This window comes from Lissotriton vulgaris, chromosome 3_1, assembly GCF_964263255.1.
Source record: "Lissotriton vulgaris chromosome 3_1, aLisVul1.2, whole genome shotgun sequence".
In the NCBI taxonomy this organism is placed as follows: Eukaryota; Metazoa; Chordata; class Amphibia; order Caudata; family Salamandridae; genus Lissotriton; species Lissotriton vulgaris.
The window spans coordinates 2,134,776,747-2,134,796,647 of NC_141689.1; positions in this window are offsets into that span (position 1 = coordinate 2,134,776,747).

The following is a 19,901-nucleotide window of genomic DNA, read 5'->3' on the forward strand; positions in this document are numbered from 1 at the left end:
CAATCCGATAATCAGCAGAGTCATTTACAACCAACCAGTAAGGAGATAATGATGGAAACAATGATGAAGGAGATGATATTGAACTTTGCAGTCTCTGAGAAAAAACAGGCAAAAATACAGGAAGCATGCAAGGCACTGAATCAAAAGATAAACATGCTCACAGACAGAGTTGCATCGGTGGAACTGGAAGTAGAGGTACTAAACGAAAAAGTTGAGATAAACAAAAAAGAGATTAATTTACTGAAGACTAAAGAGAACGAGATCAGAGTCAAAATGGAGTCTTTGGAAAATCAAGCCAGGGGGAATAACTTCAGAATTCTTAACATATCAGAAGGCCTTGAAGGGGAGGATATTACAAATTTCACGATCAAATTAGTGGAAGACACAATCCCCTGGACAAAGACGGTAGATCTCTCAGATGTCATCCAAAGAGTTCATCAAGACCCATTTGGGAAAGGGAAAACAAGGAAAAACCCAAGGAAAATCCTCATGAACTTTAAAATGTACACGCTCAAAGAGAGGATTCTAAGTGAGGGTTTCAAAGTGGGATCCTTCTAAAAAAATGGCTGGTCTTGCAGAATTAGATCCGACATTTCCAGAACAACACAAGATAGGCAATGGGAACTGGGTACCAGTTCAAGCAACAACTAAAAACGCTAGGGGAGTTTTCCTGCCTCATTAAGAATAATGTGGGTGAATAGGATGCATAATATAAGGGACCCCAAGGAGGTTGGGTGCTTCAAAGAATGTATCAAAGTACCACAAAAGGAACACTCTTAAATGAAATTAATTGCAAGAGTATAGAACATCAAGAGGGTAAGGAGCTCATAAGGGGCAGAGAAATGCTCAAAAGAATGAAAGAGGAGGCTTCTCAAGGGAGGGAGGGGAAGGAAAGAAGTTCACTTAGAAAAAGTTCAAAAGACTAAAAAATTGCACTAGGTGGAGAGCATAATGGGGAAAAGAAAGAAAAGTCCAGAACAAGCAATATAAGGGAGGAAGGGGCTCAGGAAAGTCCCATAAGAGACATAAAGCATATACTAAATTCCAACCATAGAAATTAAAGAAAACAACTAAATGGAAGTAAACATCTTGTCATGGAACGTGAATGGCCTCAGGATAAGAAAACGAAGGGCAAAAATCCTGGAATATCTGAAAATAGTAGACTGCAAAATAATGATACTACAAGAGACACATCTGTTGAAAGAAGAATGACCGAGAATCCTCAAAAATCAGAAATGGGTGGACGCATATGTCTGCGCAAACCAGGAGTGCTGTGTAAAAGGTGTGGCGATCCTGTTTAAAAAAATCACTGAAAGCAAGGATTGAATCTGCAGATGTAGACAGGAAAGGAAGATGGGTAATAGTGAAAGTTAAGAAACACAACTATCCCTACACAATAGTGGGGTATTATGGCCCCAATATGGATGACCCAGAGCCTCTTCAAATAGTATTCTCCAAACTCCTGTCTTCACAATCACTTATAATAATGGGGGGCGACTTTAACATAATACTAGACCCTAAAGAGCAGGGGTCTCCAAACCGGTCCTGGAGGGTCGGATCCATGGCAGATTTGTTGGATATCCCCTTTGAGATACATGTAGTTATTTTAAAAATCTGGCATGGATCCGGCCCTCCAGGACCGGTTTGGAGACCCCTGCTAAAGAGGATAGATTTCTGGCTAAAAGCTGCTCCAATTTACCACAAATGAGAGAGTGGGTAGGCCTGTGCATCAAAGACCTAGAGATGATGGATATATGGAGAGAGAAAGGGGACAAGACCCATACATTTATGCTACAAAACAAAAGACTGGGACACTCGTTGATTATTTTCTAATAGACAGAAGCCTATTAAATTGCACTCAAAGGGTAGAGCATATACCAGCTCAGAAAACACCTTCCTCAGATTCCTTCTAGCAACACCGAGACGCACCTCAATCTACGCATCCCACTTGGAATTTGGAATCCCCTATTTAGAGGATTTGTTAAAGATCCAACCATTATTGCTTTGGCGGCGCATCTGGACTTCTGACAAAAATGCGCTGACACAGGCAATCGTGGTAGACTCAATGGCTCTTGATCAATCCTTAAAAATAACATGGCTTCGCTATATGAGAAACTTCCTCAAGGATCTTGGCATTGAGAAGTATTATCTTCAACCCGAAGGTATTATTGATCTACCAAAGAGAGCGTTGAAACAACTGGCTCTGAGACACCTAGAGTCCTTGAGGTTGACCTCTGAGTCGACAAAACCCTCGGTCCTCCATGCCAACATGATCCAGGTCACATACTCTATCCAGCCTTATTTAACATTACAGATTAGTACGTATGATAGAATGTTACTGACAAGATTCAGACTAGACTTTTTCCATAGATTAGTAGCTTTTCCCGAGAGAAATAGGTGGGACCCAATTCTCCCTGCTTGTCCCTGTGATGAGGAATCAATACAGACTAATTTACACACAATATTGTTTTGTAAATTCCATCATCCACAACGGAAAATCTGGCTACTACCATTATTAAGGCGATGGGGACTTAGACAATGTCATCCTGCAATGCTACGTCTCCAACTGCTAGAATCTGGACCTGTTTGCTATCATGTCCTTAATTTTCTAAAATGCGTTATGAAGCATAGGAAAAACCTGTAAAATTCATGCTGGATTTAGTCCTAGACGACGCAATGAAATAACTTGATTCTTTGTTTTAAACATATTAATTTGTCTTTGTCTGAATTTTATCCTGTAACATGATCTCTCTTTTAATATGAAATTGTATTATCAAATGTTGCTTTTATGGTTTTCCAATGTGTAAAGCCGAATAAAGAAATTATTATTATTATTATTATACCAGCTCATCCATCGGACCATTCAGCAGTATTTTTATACCTCACTCTAAAACCACCTCGCCCTGCCCAAGATGGACAGTAGACAGAGTTATCTTTCTAGATACAACTCTTATAGGATCACTAACAAAAACATAGAGGAGTGTTTCCAGTTAAAAAAAGAGGGGACCATAAAGCAAATTGCTTGGGAAGCATGCAAGGCCTTTATCAGGGGAAGAATAATCAGTCTAGCGGTGCATAAGAACAAAAGTAAAAGGAAGTGTATGAGGAAGCTGGAAGACAGGAGAAAATTGAAAAAGGAGGGCTCGGCTGATATTCTCGAAACAATTGTCAGGGATAGATGGAAGGCTAGTAAGCTCTCGCATCATGAATATGGTGAATATGGTGAAAGTTGCGGTAAATTATTAGCATGGAAGTTAAAAACAGACAACACGAAACAGGGTTGAAACAGGGTTGTTAAAATACAAAAAGAAGATCAACAATATAGCACAGAAGACATCGAGATTAGAAAAGAGTTTGAAAAATTCTTTGACAACCTCTATACCCAAGGAACTGTAGCTCCTACAGAGCAGATAAACTTAGTACTGGCTGAGATAAAAAATACCCTCTACATCCCAAGAACAAAGAATAGAGCTTAACCAAGAAGTCCTTAGGGAGGAAGTTTTGGAAGCCATGAAAAGACTAAAAAAAGGTAAGGCTGCTGGCCCTGATGCACTGCCAAATGAGCTGTACATAAATCTATGGGAAGTTCTGGCTGCTCTGTAATAACACTACCATAGATTGGGGGTCAAATAGGAACGTTTAAAGACCAGTGGGTGTGTGTTCCCTCATTAGCAACTATATATACCAAAAGTCATACCTACAGTCTCAATCATGTGTTAGAAAGCTACACATTCTGTAAGGCCCTTGCTCTCTCAAAAAAACTCCCGTGTTATTTAGTCATTAAGGGGAAGACATCCCTTAAGGATTAGAACCCTCACTCACCCGAGGGTGACATGCTTCATCATATGGGTCCTCCTTACCAGTGGGGAAAACCTAGTCGCCACTGGGAGCTGCTACTTCGATGTTTAAGGAAGGAGCTCAGAGATGTTTTGTTTTGTAAGGATGGATACTAATCCCATATGTGAGAATGATGAGTGTAGTGAGGTTTGCAGCTCTGTGTGAAAAAATTGGAGGAGTGAATTAAAACTGTCTAGATAGAAATCACTAACATGCGTTTTATTGATGTGTTCTACCTGACAGGATTAAAATGAAACCAATCCAATCCAAATCCAATCAGAAATTTTTATAGCACGCTACTAACCCAGAGGGTCTCAAGGCCCTTAAGGGAGAGGGGTTTGTTACTGATCGAACAGCCAGGTCTTGAGTTGCTTTCTGAAGGAAAGGTGGTCCTGGGTAAGACGGAGGTGGTTGGGGAGGGAGTTCCAGGACTTGGCCGCCATGTAGGAGAAGGATCTTCCTCCCATGGTGGCTCTTCGGAAGCGTGGAATCGCGGCTAGGGCTTGGTTGGACGATCGTAGTTGGCGGGTGGGGGTGTAAAAAGTCAGGCGATTGTTGAGGTATCTGGGTCCTAGGTCGTGGAGGGCCTTGTGTGCGTGAGTGAGGAGACGGAAAGTCATTCTCTTGTTGACGGGGAGCCAGTGCAGGTCTCTCAGGTGTTCGGATATGTGGTTGTGTCGAGGTGGAGAAGTGTGGCTCCCTGGTTAGAGGAGGCAGACCCTGATGCAGAGGTCAGACCGGGACCAGGGTTCAATTCCCGACGCGGCAGGGTCTTGAGCTAAAAATGTCCACGGACTCGATAATTCTCGCCTCGGTGCCTACTCGAATCATGGGTTCACACTCTGCAACTCTGGGCAATAGCTTGCTTAATCTCCACTACGGCCCCCTGCGATGGGATGCCTGGTCTTCACCAAGTTGCGGGCATGGGCCGTTGGTTTGGGTGTGCTGCCTAGGGCCGGGGGCCACCATGAGTCGTCCCAAGCAGAGGGGGATGATCCTAGGATGAGGACTTCCGTCTTGTCTGAGTTCAGTTTTAAGCGGCTGTTCTTCATCCACTCTGCTACGTCTTTCATTCCTTCGTGTAGGTTGGTTTTGGCAGTGGTTGGGTCTTTGGTGAGGGAGAGGATCAGCTGAGTAACATCAGCGTAGGAGATGATTTTAGTTTTTGTTGGCGTGCGATGGATGCGAGGGGGCTCATGTAGACGTTGAAGAGGGTGGGGCTGAGCGATGATCCTTGTGGTACGCCGCAGATGACTTCGGTGGCCTCTGATCTGAAAGGGGGGAGGCGGACTCTCTGGGTTCTACTGGCGAGGAACGAGATGATCCAATCCAGTGCCTTATCTTGTATCTCGACTTTCCTGAGGCGATGTACAAAGGTGCAGTGGCAGACCGTGTTGAACGCTGCGGAGAGGTCCAGGAGCATGAGGGCCGCTGTTTCCCCGTAGTTGAGCAGTGTCCGGATGTCGTCTGTGGCTGCGATGAGGGCGGTTTCGGTGCTGTGGTTGGCTCAGAAGCCAGATTGTGAGGGGTCGAGGGAACCGTTAGACTCAAGGAAGGCGGCGAGTTGACTGTCTTCTGTATGACTTTGGCGGGGAATGGGAGGAGTGAGATGGGGCGGTAGTTCTTAAGTTCGGTGGGGTCTGCTGTAGGTTTCTTCTGGAGGGCGCTGAGTTCGGCATGCTTCCAGATTTCCGGGAAGGTAGCGTGTTGAAGGAGCAGTTGATGATATCCCGGAGTTGGGGTGCGATGACAGAGTCGGCCTTGTTGAAGATGTGATGGGGGCAAGGGTCGGTTGGCGATCCGGAGTGGATGAAGTTCATCATGCGGATGGTGTCTTCGGTGGCTGATCGGGGTCCAGGCGCGAAGGGTGGTGGTGGGGGGCTTCGGTTCAGTGGTGGGGGGAGTGGACTGGTCGCCGAAGCTGTTATGTATGTCTGCGATTTTGCTGTGGAAGAATGAGGCTAGAGAGTCGCACGGGTCTTGAGAGGGAGTGATGTCGTTGTTGCCGGCGCTGGGATTGGTGAGCTCTTTGACGATGCTGAAGAGTTCCTTGCTGTTGTGGGCGTTGTTGTCTAATCGATCCTTGAATGCTGATTTCTTGGTGGTGCACATCAGCTGGTGGTGTTTGCGGGTGGCGTTCTTGAGGGCGGTCATGTTGTCTGTGGTTGGGTTTCTTCGCCAGGTTTTCTCGAGGTTGCGGCAGTTCTTTTTGGAGTTTTTGAGGTCGTCGTTGAACCAGGAGGCTTTTTTGCTTCCTGGCTTGTTGGGATGGTTTTTCATCAGCGCAGTGGGTGATCCACTGTGCGAGATTGATGGCTGCTTGATTTGGGTCCGTTGATCTGGCGGGAGGGTTTTGGTTCAGTGATGTGATTTGGTGGTCGGTGGTAATTTTGTTCCAGTTTCTGCGGGGAACCTGTTGCCGGTGGTGGTGGGTCGTGGTCTTACTGAAGCTGGTGTGGACGCAGCTGTGGTCCGTCCAGTGGAGTCCCGTGGTGTGATTGAAGGAGATGTGCTTGCTGGAGGAGAAGATTGGGTTGAGCGTGTGTCCGGCGTAGTGGGTGGGGGTGTTCACCAGTTGTTTGAGTCCGAGATTGGCGAGGTTGTCCGGCAGGGTGGTGGTGTTGTTGTCGTTGTTATTCTCCAGGTGGAAGTTAAGGTCCCCTAAGAGAATGTAGTCATCGGAGGGGAGGGCATGTGGGCTAAAAAAGTCAGCGATGTATTCGCTGAATTGTGTGCGAGGTCCTGGGGGTCTGTAAATGAGGGTGCCTCTGAGTGTGGTCTTGGGGTCGGTGTGTATCTGGAAGTGAAGGTGTTCGGCGGCTGTGAGGGTGTTGTCGGAGCTGGTCGAGATGCGGATGGTGTTCTTGTGGACGATCGCGATGCCACCTCCTGTTTGGTTGATACGGTCCTTTCGGATGATCTTGTAGCCGTCCGGGATGGCTATGGCGATGTCGGGTGCTGATGAGGCGTTCATCCAGGTTTCCGCGAGGAAGGCGACGTCCAGAGTTGTGGTGTCGAGTAGGTTCCATAGTTCAATGGCGTGTCTGTGGTCCGAGCGGGTATTGAGCAGGATGCACTTCAGGTGGTTGTTGTTGGAGCTCTGTTTGGCGTTTGTGGTTGTAGTGTAGGTACTGGTGCAGCAGAACTTGCAGGATTGGCAGGTGAAGGGTCCATGGGTGCGACCTGGGGCGGCTCGGTGGCAGTCGGGGAGTCGGCCGGTGTTTAGTGCAGTGAGGGTGGCGGCGTCGTACGTTCGGCGGGTGGGATGGCCTCTGCGGGGGCCAGGGGTCTGGTGCTGGGCGCGGTCCAGGCGCGGACGGGCGTAGACGGGCTTACCTTTCGCGCGCCTTCGGCGCGCATAGGGCGCGCCCGCTGCAAGTGAACGCTGCCCGTTTGCCACTCTGCCATAAGTGGAGAGTGGAGGGGGGCGGAGCGAGGGAGGGGCAGCTGGGAGGCGGGAGCGGGGTGGCAAGTGGGGAGGGGATCGGGCTAGAAGGCACAACAAAATGGCACCACAGCGAAAACAAAACAATGCAGGACGAGATCGGGGGCACAATCTGGCACAGATATTAATTAAAGCAATGGCACAGAGATCGGGCGCAGATATTAATTAAAGCAATGACTAAATAACACTGGAGTTTTTTTGAAAGAGGAAAGGCCTTACAGAATGTGTAGCTTTGTAACACATGATTGAGACTGTAGGTCTGACTTTTGGTATATAAAGTTCTGGCTACTCCCCTGACAGAACTCCTAAATTAGGTTTATATAAGGAAAGGAGATCTCCCACCCTCCTGGAACTATGCAATTATTAGTGTCTTACTAAACCAGGGAAGGACCCTGCTAAACGTGAGTCCTATAGCCCAATCTCACTTTTAAACCCGGAATATAAGGTCTATACGCAAATATTAGCAAAAAGACTAGGAAAAGTAGCAGGTTCTGTAGTATACCCAAACCAAAAAGTTTCAATAAAAGGAAGGCATGGGTGATTGGACCCAGAGAAGAGTCCGGCCCAGTCATGATTTTCCTTGGAGCAGTGATGGGATGCAGCATTGGGGCCCTGTGAGCGGAGGCAGCAGTTGCCCTTTATGTGGCTTGAATGGTGCTAGCTAGACTGTTGCTGGTCTCCGTGCATTGCACCAAAGACCTGGCCGGCGAGACGCTGCGGGCGTCCTTCAAGGATTGGGTGAAGGGAGTGTGACCCCCTGAGAGCCTGTCTGCTAGATGATTGCCGATTTTGACCCCCCGCACCGCTGACTGTTGGAGAAGTGGCGCAGGTGTTCTCCTGCGGTCGGGGTTGGGAGCCTTTGTGGTGACGGGGCGGTGGCCGCCCTGTTGAGAGACCTACGCTGCCACTGGAATCTTTGGAGTGAATGGTGGTGTCCCTGCCTACTCCCTGAGGTGCGAAGGCCTCCACTGACATCAGGCACCTGTTTTGCGGAGGAACTATCGCCCGTCACGGGACAGCCGGGTTCACAAGATGGGCTCTAGAATTCCAGACCCTCGTGGGGTTCTAGTAAATTGAGAGCTGAGACGGAGAGTGACTGGCGCCCTAATGGCGACTGAGCCCAACGCGGACATGGCCTTGTCCTCTAGGGGGCCAAAAAATATTTAGTCCAACAAACTAGATCGTTACACTATGCCTAAAGGCTCCCCTATGGATTTGAGTCAGACCCAATTGGCGGGGGGAATTTTCTTGGGTTCTCCTGCGGAACCCACACTCACAGATGTCATGGCAGCCATAAATGGTGTCCAATCATCTTTAGGTTAAAAAATGGAAGCATTGGACAATAAACTTGACACCGTCATGATCGAGGTCAACTTGATACGAGCCGATCTTACAAAAGCAAGTGAAAAAGTTAAATCGCTCGATCTTAAGACTGCTAGCTTAATCGACGATGTGGCTTTGTTGCAACAGGATGTGCGTGATCTTAAGACTTCCCGTGACCTGACAGACCAGAAACTCGACGAATACAAGGGAAGGGCCAGGCGCAACAATATGCGCATCCTTGGGGTGCCCGAGAGATCAGAGGGCCCGGCGCCAGACCTGTTCGTGGAAGATATCATCCTCAATTATCTCAAGCCTAAGGGGCTGAACAACATTTTCACAATAGAGCGGGCCCATAGAGTACCGGGGGGAAGGCCCAGGCCTGGGGCTCCCCCACGCCCGATGATTGCAAGAGTACTGAATTTTCAAGATAGAGACGCGATCCTGCAGGCAGCTCGTGGGGGGGGGCTGCGATACGAGAATGCCACACATTCCCTTTTCCCAGACTTCACCCAGATGGTGCAGAAACAACGGCATGGTGCAGAAACAATGGCAAAGTTTTCTTCAGGTGAAGAAGAAATGTAGAGACAAGGGACTTAAATAAGCTATGATGTACCCGGCTCGTCTACGTGTGGAAATCGAAGGGAAGGCCTGGTATTTCAATAACCCTGAGGTGCCATCGGACTGGGTCGACAGCAGACACTCGAATTAGCGGGAGGGGCAAGACCGAGGTGGAGGAGAGGAGCAGCTGCAGCAGGAGTGATGGAGGCCATTGGAACATTCTATCTCTTTTGGATTGTCAGGTGGTGTGGTGGATCTGCAGCCAGTTCTTTAGCTTTTGCTGACTGTGGGATGGCTGTGGATTGCCCCGGGTTTGGGGATTATGGTTTAGGGATTGAAGGAGGGGGGGCGGGGGGGGCGGGCGTTGGCTCGCTTCCCCGTTACTACTTTTAGTTAGTTTGTGGGTTAGTTATTGGGCGACAGGCACACTGCTATTTGGGGATGGGCTTCAGCCGTATGCATGGGTGCAAGGAGGGGGGTGGGAGTCGGAATCAACAGGGTTTCCTAGTCTTGGGGTTTTATCGTATACAGAATTGTTTGCACAATATATTTTCTTTTTCACTTCTTTTTTCACGTCAGGTGACAATGTTATGACAATATGTATTCCATACCAGTATAATGTCGAATGTTAGACGGGGATCAGGGATAAAGTGTTTAGCTGTAATATGAATGGCCTCGGGGATAAAATTAAGAGGGGAATGGTTAGCCAATTGATTAGACGTAATTCCCCAGATGTAGTGCTGCTACAGGAGACTCATCATATCAGAAATCGATGCATGGGCCTCCACAAAAGGGGTTATAAATTGGCTGCACTCACGGGGTTTACCACGGGTCTAGGGGGGTTGGTGTATTAGTGAAAAAATCTTTTCCCCTGCATATTCATGTTACTTGGTCTGACCAGCGAGGTCGGTACATTGGGGTGTCGGGGCAGTGGGAAGGGAAGACAGTTACTTTTGTTTCTGTATATGTCCCGTCCGGCCTCCAATCCGACACCTTTAGGGACCTGGGCGCAATCTTCCTGACCTTGCTGTTGGGCCTCCTAGTAATAGGGGGAGACTTTACTGCGGTGGTGGACGGAGAGGTGGACAGATACCCGGCCCGGGTCCTGTGGCCGGCGCAGAGGTGGCTTCCTGAATTTCTGGAAACCACAGATTTGGTGGATGGGTGGAGGGCACGTAATCTGTATGGGGTGCACTACACACACGCATCTGCAGCTCATCACAGCCTCTCTAGAATAGATTATGTACTGGTACCAGCGGCACAGGCCACTACGGTTTGGGAGGTGCGACACCTGGGAAGAGGAATCTCTGACCACTCTCCATAGATAGATGCAGGCAGGGTAGCCTCTATCAGCGCATGGCACTTGAAAGACCCTGCCACCAAGAAAGAGATTGTTAAAGTTTCGGAGAGATCTCTGTGTGAAAATAGAGCCACGGTTGATTCGGCGCAGACTTTGTGGGAGGCATATAAAACCGTCATCCCGGGGGAGGTTTTATCCCTGGTTGCCGGGAAAAAAAGGCAAGGACAGGCAGACATAGAAAGGGCAGAGGCAGAAGTGACGAGGTTGGAGGAGGTGGTGTCCAGAGCAACAACCCCTGAGGGTGTACATCGGTTAAAATTGAGACAGGATGAATATAGAGGCCTAGCAAGGGACAAGGCTAGGGCGCGGAATGAGGAGACTCAAAGCAGGGTGTACGAGCACGGGATAAAGCCAGCAAACTGATAGCGTGGCTTGAAAAGGGAGAATGGGCCTCGAGGCTCATGCCAGAATTGAAGGCTGAAAACTCCAGCACCATCATAAACCCACAAGTATCGAATTTTGCGAATCTCGCGTTCGCGAATTTTGCGGATTTGCGAACTCGCAATCCGCAAAATCCGCGAATTCTTGCGAATTTGCGGATTTTTTTTTTTTTGTGTTCGCAAGGATTTCTGCCAGTTCGCGAGGGTTTCGTACCAGTTCGCAATTGCGAACTTACATTTCGTCGCGCAACGGTCGCGAATTATGTTGTTTCTACGTCTGGTTCATCATCACAGGTTCCCAGCACCCTCTGTTTCACCACTGCAACCCTCTGTTACATCAATGCCACCCTCTGGTTCATCATTACTGTAGATTATGGGGGGGAAAAGCAAGCACACCAGCCCTGCTTCAACTGAGATGAATTAATTTGGGGTTAGTTTATTAATGTGTCACTGTTTTAAAATTCCAGTCTGGCACCTGCTTCCTTATCTGTAATTTTGCTTTCTGTTGCAGTGCATTTTTTTTCCCCAGGACCTTCTTTGTGGCCTACTTGTAGCTATTGTATGAGCCTGCTGTGAGGGTCAGAGCAGGGTCATACAATTGTTGCAACTAGCAACTGAATTCTGGAGGGGCCCCAGTCAGGAAGCACTACCGGGAATTGTTACTAATGATGAGTTTGAACTCTTGCCCCTGCCGAGTGCTTTCAGTTTTGAAAAACTCGTTTTTCTGCAATTTCGCGGGGTTCGCGGGGTGCGAACACGCGCGAGATCGGATTCGGAAGCCGCAAATTCGTGCGAATATGCAATTTGTTTTTTTTGCGGCGTGTTAGTTGGCAAGGTTTTGTGCGTTTTTGCGAGCCGCTCGTAGCGCAAGACGCGAAGTTACCCTCGCGGTCGTTCAAGGGCGCAGCCATCTTGTTTGCCTGATGTATTTCCGTTTCTGGGCGCGAAGTGTAATCTCGCAAAGTCCGCGGCTTGCCAGTACAGTCTCGCGCGTGTTCGCAAGGAAAATCTCGCGCGAACTTACCCGCGCGGTCGTGAACGGGCGCGGCCATCTTGTTTCTCATTCATTGCTATGGTTCTGGGCATGGTCTTTGTATCCTCTGTCAATCTCTGCCATCCTTTGCTTGTTTGAAGTTTTTTTTGATCTATTTTACTTATTATCTATCCCTCTATTTTTCTAGCCCTATATTTTTGTGTTTACTGCTACTTTTGGTTAATTTTAAACTACTTTTGTAAACTCTTTTCTTTTCTTCTCTTCCCTATTCTATTTTCTTTATTCCTTTCCGCCCAGACCATGGTGAAGGGAGCCGGGAAGCATCCCGAGAAGGGGAAGGGTCCCGCACCCCGTGTCCGGCTCCCGTGCGGGCGTTTGAGGGGGGAGCTAGTGATGCCACGGGAGATCTTTACCCCGGAGGAGGTGGCCCAACTCATTTTTTATGTTCAGCGCCGCCTCCCCAGGACCATCATGGGAGGCGGCAAGATCAGTGCCGGGTACGGGGCCCGGGAGCGCCGGAAGCGGTGGGAGAAGGTGTGCCAGGCCATTTACCACCACTCTCGGGTCTGGCGCACCTACAACCAGGCCACCCACCTCTGGACGGATGTCCTGACCCGTGAGCGAGATCTGCTCGACCTCCTTGGCCTTGAGATCCCCGGGCTTGGTGAGTAGTAGTAGCTATGTCTTTACTACTATGTTTTCTCCTGCTGTGTTATTATATTGCAAATTTTTGTTTTTTACCAAGAGCAATAATGCTGCTCATTACATTGTAGGTAAATTTTATTTCAAAATCTTCTGTGCATTTCAGGTACACTGCTCTCCTTCTCAGTAGTGTTGCTACTATGCTTATTTGTTTTAGATTTTGTGTTCATTTCATTGGCCTGTGAAATTATGTATGAGTGTAGTTGAAAGAACTGCGTAATGCTACACACTAAGGTTCAGATTTTTAATTACCGGCGCATCCCTGCAAAGTTGCAGGGATGCGCCAGTAATTGTGCGTCACGCCACCATCACCCATGGTGCGCCGTATTTACAATGCGGCGCGCCATGGGCCCAAAACGTCACCAAAGCGTTACGCATCTGTGCCGTAAAGGCGGCGCATTGCTGGAGTTGCGTCGCAACGATGGTGCAGCTCCATCAATGCTCTGGGGTGCCCTATCTCCCCAATGCTGCGTCAAGCCGTACGTCTGCTTCAAGCAGGCGCAGGGTTTGAGTCACGCATCATTGTCCTCAAAGTGACTGATTGAAATCTTGTAGATTTCCCTCAGCCACTTTTAGGATGCGTTCCTGCGCAGGAACGCCCTCCCTTGCGCCGGAACACCCCTATTGGCGCAGGGCTTTACAACGTGATGCATCTCCCAGATGCGTCACGTTGTTAATATACGCCGCACCATTGCGCCTCTTTTGTGCTGTCGCTGCGTCACAAAAGTCACGCAACAATGGAGCAAAAGAGCCGCAAGGGCCTTCTAAATCAGCCCCTACAGACTCAAGTCCAGTCCTTCCTTTGTACACATGGCGATAAGAAGAAATAGTGGTGGTGGATTAATAGTTTGAGTATTTTAATGACTGGTGAATGTAGTAGGAAACTTTAGTGTTGTCGCTGATCTTCAATCACGATGGACTTTGGCTGTCACTTTGCGTGCTGCGGACTGCTGCCTGCCAATCCTAGGCAAACCTTTTTAGTACTTTGTTTAGTGAGTTACATAGGGTAGTTTCCAATTCGACGGTCCGCAAATCAAGCAATACTAAAGTAATGACGTAGTCGACCACATGAGATTGGTCAATAATATATCCCGTGGAGTCGTTCCCTATTTGCTATTTCGCAAAAATATTTTGTTACTTTGTTAGTTCTTTTTTAAATGTTTGATTTGGTTGAGAAATATCATCCATGTTTTCTGTTTTTCTTTCTTTCATGTTGTACATCAGCTTCCCCCAGGGGCAAGAGGAGGACACAGGAGGAGGAGGAGGAGGGTGCTGTTGTCGATGCAGGCCAGGACCGGGCAGTCGAGGGCTCCTTTGCTGGCCCCAGTAAGTTTTAATTTTAATATAGAGTACTTATTTTTTCCTAGCGTTCCTCATTCGATTTTTTCTAAATCGTCTTTGATCTTCTTGTAGACAGGATCTAAATTCTTATCCTGCCTCGACTATGACTCCGTGTGGTATTACTAGATTATTCTTATTAGTCTGTCTGTGTAGCTAACTAAGATTGCACATTTGGCATTTCCATTGGACTCCCATTCTAGTCAGCAATAGCTCTATGCACTGAGTGTAGTCCTCTGGGATTGTCCATAATGTCTTTTCAAGTATTCTAAATGTTTATGCTTTGACCATTGCCAACAATAAAAAGGTGAATGACCACCACCAAGAAAGAATAAGATACTACTTTACTTTTGGTTTGGATAGGAGGACAATCCATTCTACTACTGTTGCAGGGACAAATCTGCACAAACAGAACTATGGACACTAAATAATGCATCGCTTAGCTTATCAATTATAATAGGTGCTGTAACTGTTAGACTTTCCACATACCTCAGTGATAACAGACTTTGTAGTTGAACCCCCAATCTCCTTACTGACTAGATAGTGTGGCAGAGTCATTTAGTTCCCAAAGTCACCGATGGCAGAGGCACGGACTCATGCTTGCAAAAATTCGAAAACCTTTAGCTCATCCACTCTAGTCTAGAGGACCAAAAACCACAGAGTCTATTTAAGTTTAAAAGCTTTATTAAAAGTAAACACATTTATTAAATTCAAGTTTGTCATAAAAGTGAACGTGTAACTGAAAATGGAAAAGTGCTTAGTGCTGACGATTAATTGGACACATTTCTTGTGGTCGAGCCGAGCTCTCACCTGGTTTGAACTTGATCCTGCTCGTGTTCTTAGAAGTCAAGGTTCTGTCTGTTAGGAGAAAAAGTGGTGCGTGTTAAAAAGTAAAAAGCAAACATTCATCAGTTGTGCCAAAAAGTGCAGCAAGACAACAGCCTTCCCTGGAAAAAGGGACATTTTTACTCTAGAGTACACAGTCAAAAATTATTAAACTGTACACTTTTTTTCACATTTCTTTCTTCCTCCTAGACCAAATATTATATAGTAGTGAGTGGTGTATTCTAACATTATTAAATGTACTTTGTAGGTGGAACATCTGGAGACGGGGCCAGCGCGGAGGTGGTGGTGGCATTGGACGAGGAGGACAACTCTGGGGAGGAGGCGGTGCAAGTGCCGGACAAGGACATGCCTGTGAGGGTTCACACGGTGGTGGCGGGCAGAGGTAAGCTATACATTCCTTAGTCATTGAGATTGAAGACTGCAGAGTGTGCTTTCTGCACGGGTGTATTATAAAAAAAGCAGGTAGTAGCCTCCTCTAAATGTACTTCGACTTAGCTGTGAAGTTTTTGGCGAGAAGAATCCCAATCAGATCTGAGGTGAACTTGATGGATGGGATGAACGAAAAGCGAAAGAAGGGTGTAAGTAAGTGTGGAAGCACGAGAAATGTAATGATGACCGGCAAAGAAGAATGATATGTGTTTGCTTGGTCCCCGAGGTGGCTGGGAAGGTAAGAAAATGGTATGGTGCATGGCTGGGTGAATGATGAAGCAAGGATGGGTGGAAGGAGAACAGCCTGGGTGGGTGAGACAGAAACTGTATGTGTGCAATATACTTTGAATGGATGGATGCCTGGATCATTCATGGTACTATCTGACTCTTAGATAGCATATGTGAATCTAGAGAGAGTAGACGGTCACTGGATGAACTAAGTGTTACTTTGAAGAGCATGTAACACCGCACCCGCACGTCCGTTCCAGTGTAGGTAAGGCAAGGAAAAGAAGTTGTAACGTTGTCCAAAGACTACCATGAATAGTAGCAGTAGTTTGTATTGCAACTGCAAGCACAGCATATATCCAGTTATTACGGTGGACACTCCCTACCTCCCTTAATAACTTTAGTTTAGTAGTAGTACGTCATTCATGTGTGGGGGTATCACTGTTCACTCAATAATAAGCAAAGCACCTAAAGTCATCCCATATGTCATCAAATACATCCCATGTGAAGTGATAGATAATCAGATAATTTAGCTTCTTCATTTTCCTTTTCTAATACTCATTTGCACTGTAGGGTGAAAGCTAAATTAATTAAGCAGTAGCCCTTTTAACAGAGTATTCTCAGTGCCACCCGTAATAGAAAAGTAAGAGCTTCACCACCTGCATGTACTGGACCGGTACAGTAACGCAAGTCTGTCTCACTCACCATGGTGTGCGTCGGTTTTTCTCGGGTGCAAGTTCACTGCGCTGGCATTATGCCGGCTTGCATAAGATAACGTACCAAATTTCCTAAACAAGAGAGAAGAAGAAGAATAAGAGTGGTGTACTGTCATAGTCGACTGTAATAGAAGTCCATAGTGCTCGTAGAATTTGTTCCTTAAACTCCCACTAATGTTAGAGCAAGGATGAAGAAGTCGGAGGTTACATAGATACTGTCCTCAATAGTTATGCACTGTGCTTTCAATTTGCTACTTGTACTGTGACAACTTTCTGCTCAATCATTTTGTGTTAATCTTAAGGAGCATTGGTTACAGACTATGTCTTTCTTTTTTCATGTAGTTGCTCCTTCCAAATCCAAGACACCATCAAGGAGGAAGAAGCTGGCTCGAATGGCCCGGCAACGGAGGCTGGATGCCACTGTTGCTGAATATCGGCGGCTGGTGGCCCTGGAGGAGGAGGAGACGCAGTCTGGTACAACAACAACGTCCACTGGGACAGCTGCATCCTCCTCCGTGCGGGCTGCCAGCCAGCGCAGTGCTCCAGCGGTACGGAGCCGGGCTACCAAAGCCAAACGCCACCGCCCAGCAGCAAAGAAAGCAGCTGCCCCTCACAGGATTTGCAAGGCACACCGGCGCCGCTTATCCCTCAGACTGTCCTACCTGGAGCAGGAGGTCCATAATTATAAGAACGTGGTGGAGGGCCTCCGCTTCGAACTTGCCACCCTCCGCAAGGAGCATGATGCCCTGGCTGCTAATTCCAACAGCACCCTGCCATAGTGTCCCTTGCCCCTTTTTTAGAGACTTTTGGGGGGTGGGAATTGGGAGTTGTGATTTTTGGGGACTTTTGAAGGACAATCGTTGGGGTTAGGGAGGGTCTTGCGGGAGATTCTTTTGTTAGGGCTATAAAAATATACTTTTTGAAACTTTATCTGACCATACCTGTTTTTTACTGCTTTTGAGTCTGGTGGGTGGGGGTTTAACATAACAGTAAGTTTGTTTTCCTGAATAGTCCTAGGACTTTAGTAGTACTACCGTCAATCAAATCTCTCGTCTCTCCTAATACTCCATTATACTACCTCCAACCAAACGCCTATCTTACCTGTAATTTCTGTTTGCAAGTAGGGCTAGGCCCAGGGCTGGCTCCATGGGAAACAGCAAATAAGGTTGGCAATCCTGGGCGGATAAAATTTCCTCATAGCGGTGGTACTAGTGGTGTGACACAGTGGCAGTTGCTTGCCTATGAAAAAAAAGAAAATGAAATCTGGTTTGTCCTCCTGAGCAATACAAAGGTACAATACAGAATATAGCAGGTGACAGAAGTACACTAGAACAGTGCCACATTGTAGCCTAACAAATGTTAAAGTATAACTAATTCGGTTGAAGTTCTTTGACATTAGCCATGGGTCTTTGTCGAGCAGAGTAAGAATATATCCTCGGATTTCTTCACCAGCCTGTTGCTATCACCTTATCCTCCCCAGCAAGTGTGTGGATTTATTGCTGTAATTTAGTCACACATCAATCAAAACCACACAGCCCGGGGGAAGAGGGTTAGGGTTTGAAAAATGGATGGGTACGGGGGTTTTTGGGAAAGGTTTTGGGAGACAAGAAAAAGTAGCACAGCATGGACAAACAATTGTGAACATAAACAAATCTTTGGGTACAAACCTATCCATCAATCTTTGAAAGTGCATACACTACTGCATGCATGTCAGTTAAAAGTAAGTAGTACTTTCGACAACTGTGGAAGAAAGAATGCGACAGTACAGGGCGTGGGTGGAAATATTGATAACTATATTCAACATAAGGTCTCTGTAGCCAGATACCTGAGAGCCTTGCTGGTCACTATAAATCCATTCACAACAACACTCAATGGGGTTGGTCTGGAAGGTATAGTAGATAGAAAAGGAGAAATTGCTTTTTTTCTAGGTGTCCCCTCACTCACCAGGGTTGCCCCTTGGTGACATGCTTCATCATTGGGGCCATCCCAGTCCTCTACGGGCTGGGGCGTGCTGCGACTTGCGAATTACGTAGGAGCACTTACAAATGACTATGTGTGGTGCAGATGTGATAGTGGAGTGGACTAAGTGATGTGTTAAGGGATCAATTTAGAAGCAGAGAGAGATCCAAGAAATGCAGTCACAGTCAGAGAAAAAGGCAAGGGATACTGTATCTATGTGGTTGTAGTGGTCCTGTTGGAAGTGGTAAGTAAGTTGCCTGCAGAAAAAAAATCCTCCTTTTAGCGGCACTCCTCCATTGCAGCCGACGCTTCGTCCATCGATGTTGGTCACTAGAAGACACCCTGTAAAAAAAAGCACAGCATAGACAAACAATGGAACATAAACAATTCTTTGGGTACAAACCTATCCATCAATCTTTGAAAGTGCATGCACTACTGCATGCATGTCAGTGAAAAGTAAGTAGTACATTCGACAACTGTGGAAGAAAGAATGCGACAGTACAGGGCCTGTGTGGAATTATTGATAACGATATTCAACATAAGGTCTCTGTACTTAGCCAGATACCCGAGAGCCTTGCTGGTCACTATAAATCCATTCACAACAACACTCAGTGGGGTTGGTCTGGAAGGTATAGTAGATAGAAAAGGAGAAATTGCTTGTTTTCTAGGTGTCCCCTCACTCACCAGGGTTGCCCCTTGGTGACATGCTTCATCATTGGGGCCATCCCAGTCCTCTACGGCCTGGGGCGTGCTGCGACTTGCGAATTACGTAGGAGCACTTACAAATGACTATGTGTGGTGCAGATGTGATAGTGGAGTGGACTAAGTGATGTGTTAAGGGATCAATTTAGAAGCAGAGAGAGATCCAAGAAATGCAGTCACAGTCAGAGAAAAAGGCAAGGGATACTGTATCTATGTGGTTGTAGTGGTCCTGTTGGAAGTGGTAAGTAAGTTGCCTGCAGAAAAAAAATCCTCCTTTTAGCAGCACTCCTCCATTGCAGCCGACGCTTCGTCCATCGATGTTGGTCACCAGAAGACACCCTGTAAAAAAAAGCACAGCATAGACAAACAATGGAACATAAACAATTCTTTGGGTACAAACCTATCCATCAATCTTTGAAAGTGCATGCACTACTGCATGCATGTCAGTGAAAAGTAAGTAGTACATTCGACAACTGTGGAAGAAAGAATGCGACAGTACAGGGCCTGTGTGGAATTATTGATAACGATATTCAACATAAGGTCTCTGTACTTAGCCAGATACCCGAGAGCCTTGCTGGTCACTATAAATCCATTCACAACAACACTCAGTGGGGTTGGTCTGGAAGGTATAGTAGATAGAAAAGGAGAAATTGCTTGTTTTCTAGGTGTCCCCTCACTCACCAGGGTTGCCCCTTGGTGACATGCTTCATCATTGGGGCCATCCCAGTCCTCTACGGCCTGGGGCGTGCTGCGACTTGCGAATTACGTAGGAGCACTTACAAATGACTATGTGTGGTGCAGATGTGATAGTGGAGTGGACTAAGTGATGTGTTAAGGGATCAATTTAGAAGCAGAGAGAGATCCAAGAAATGCAGTCACAGTCAGAGAAAAAGGCAAGGGATACTGTATCCTTGTGGTTGTAGTGGTCCTGTTGGAAGTGGTAAGTAAGTTGCCTGCAGAAAAAAAATCCTCCTATTAGCGGCACTCCTCCATTGCAGCCGACGCTTCGTCCATCGATGTTGGTCACCAGAAGACACCCTGTCCACTGCCTGCCTGATGCTGAATTGTGGCTCGCTACTGTGAAGCC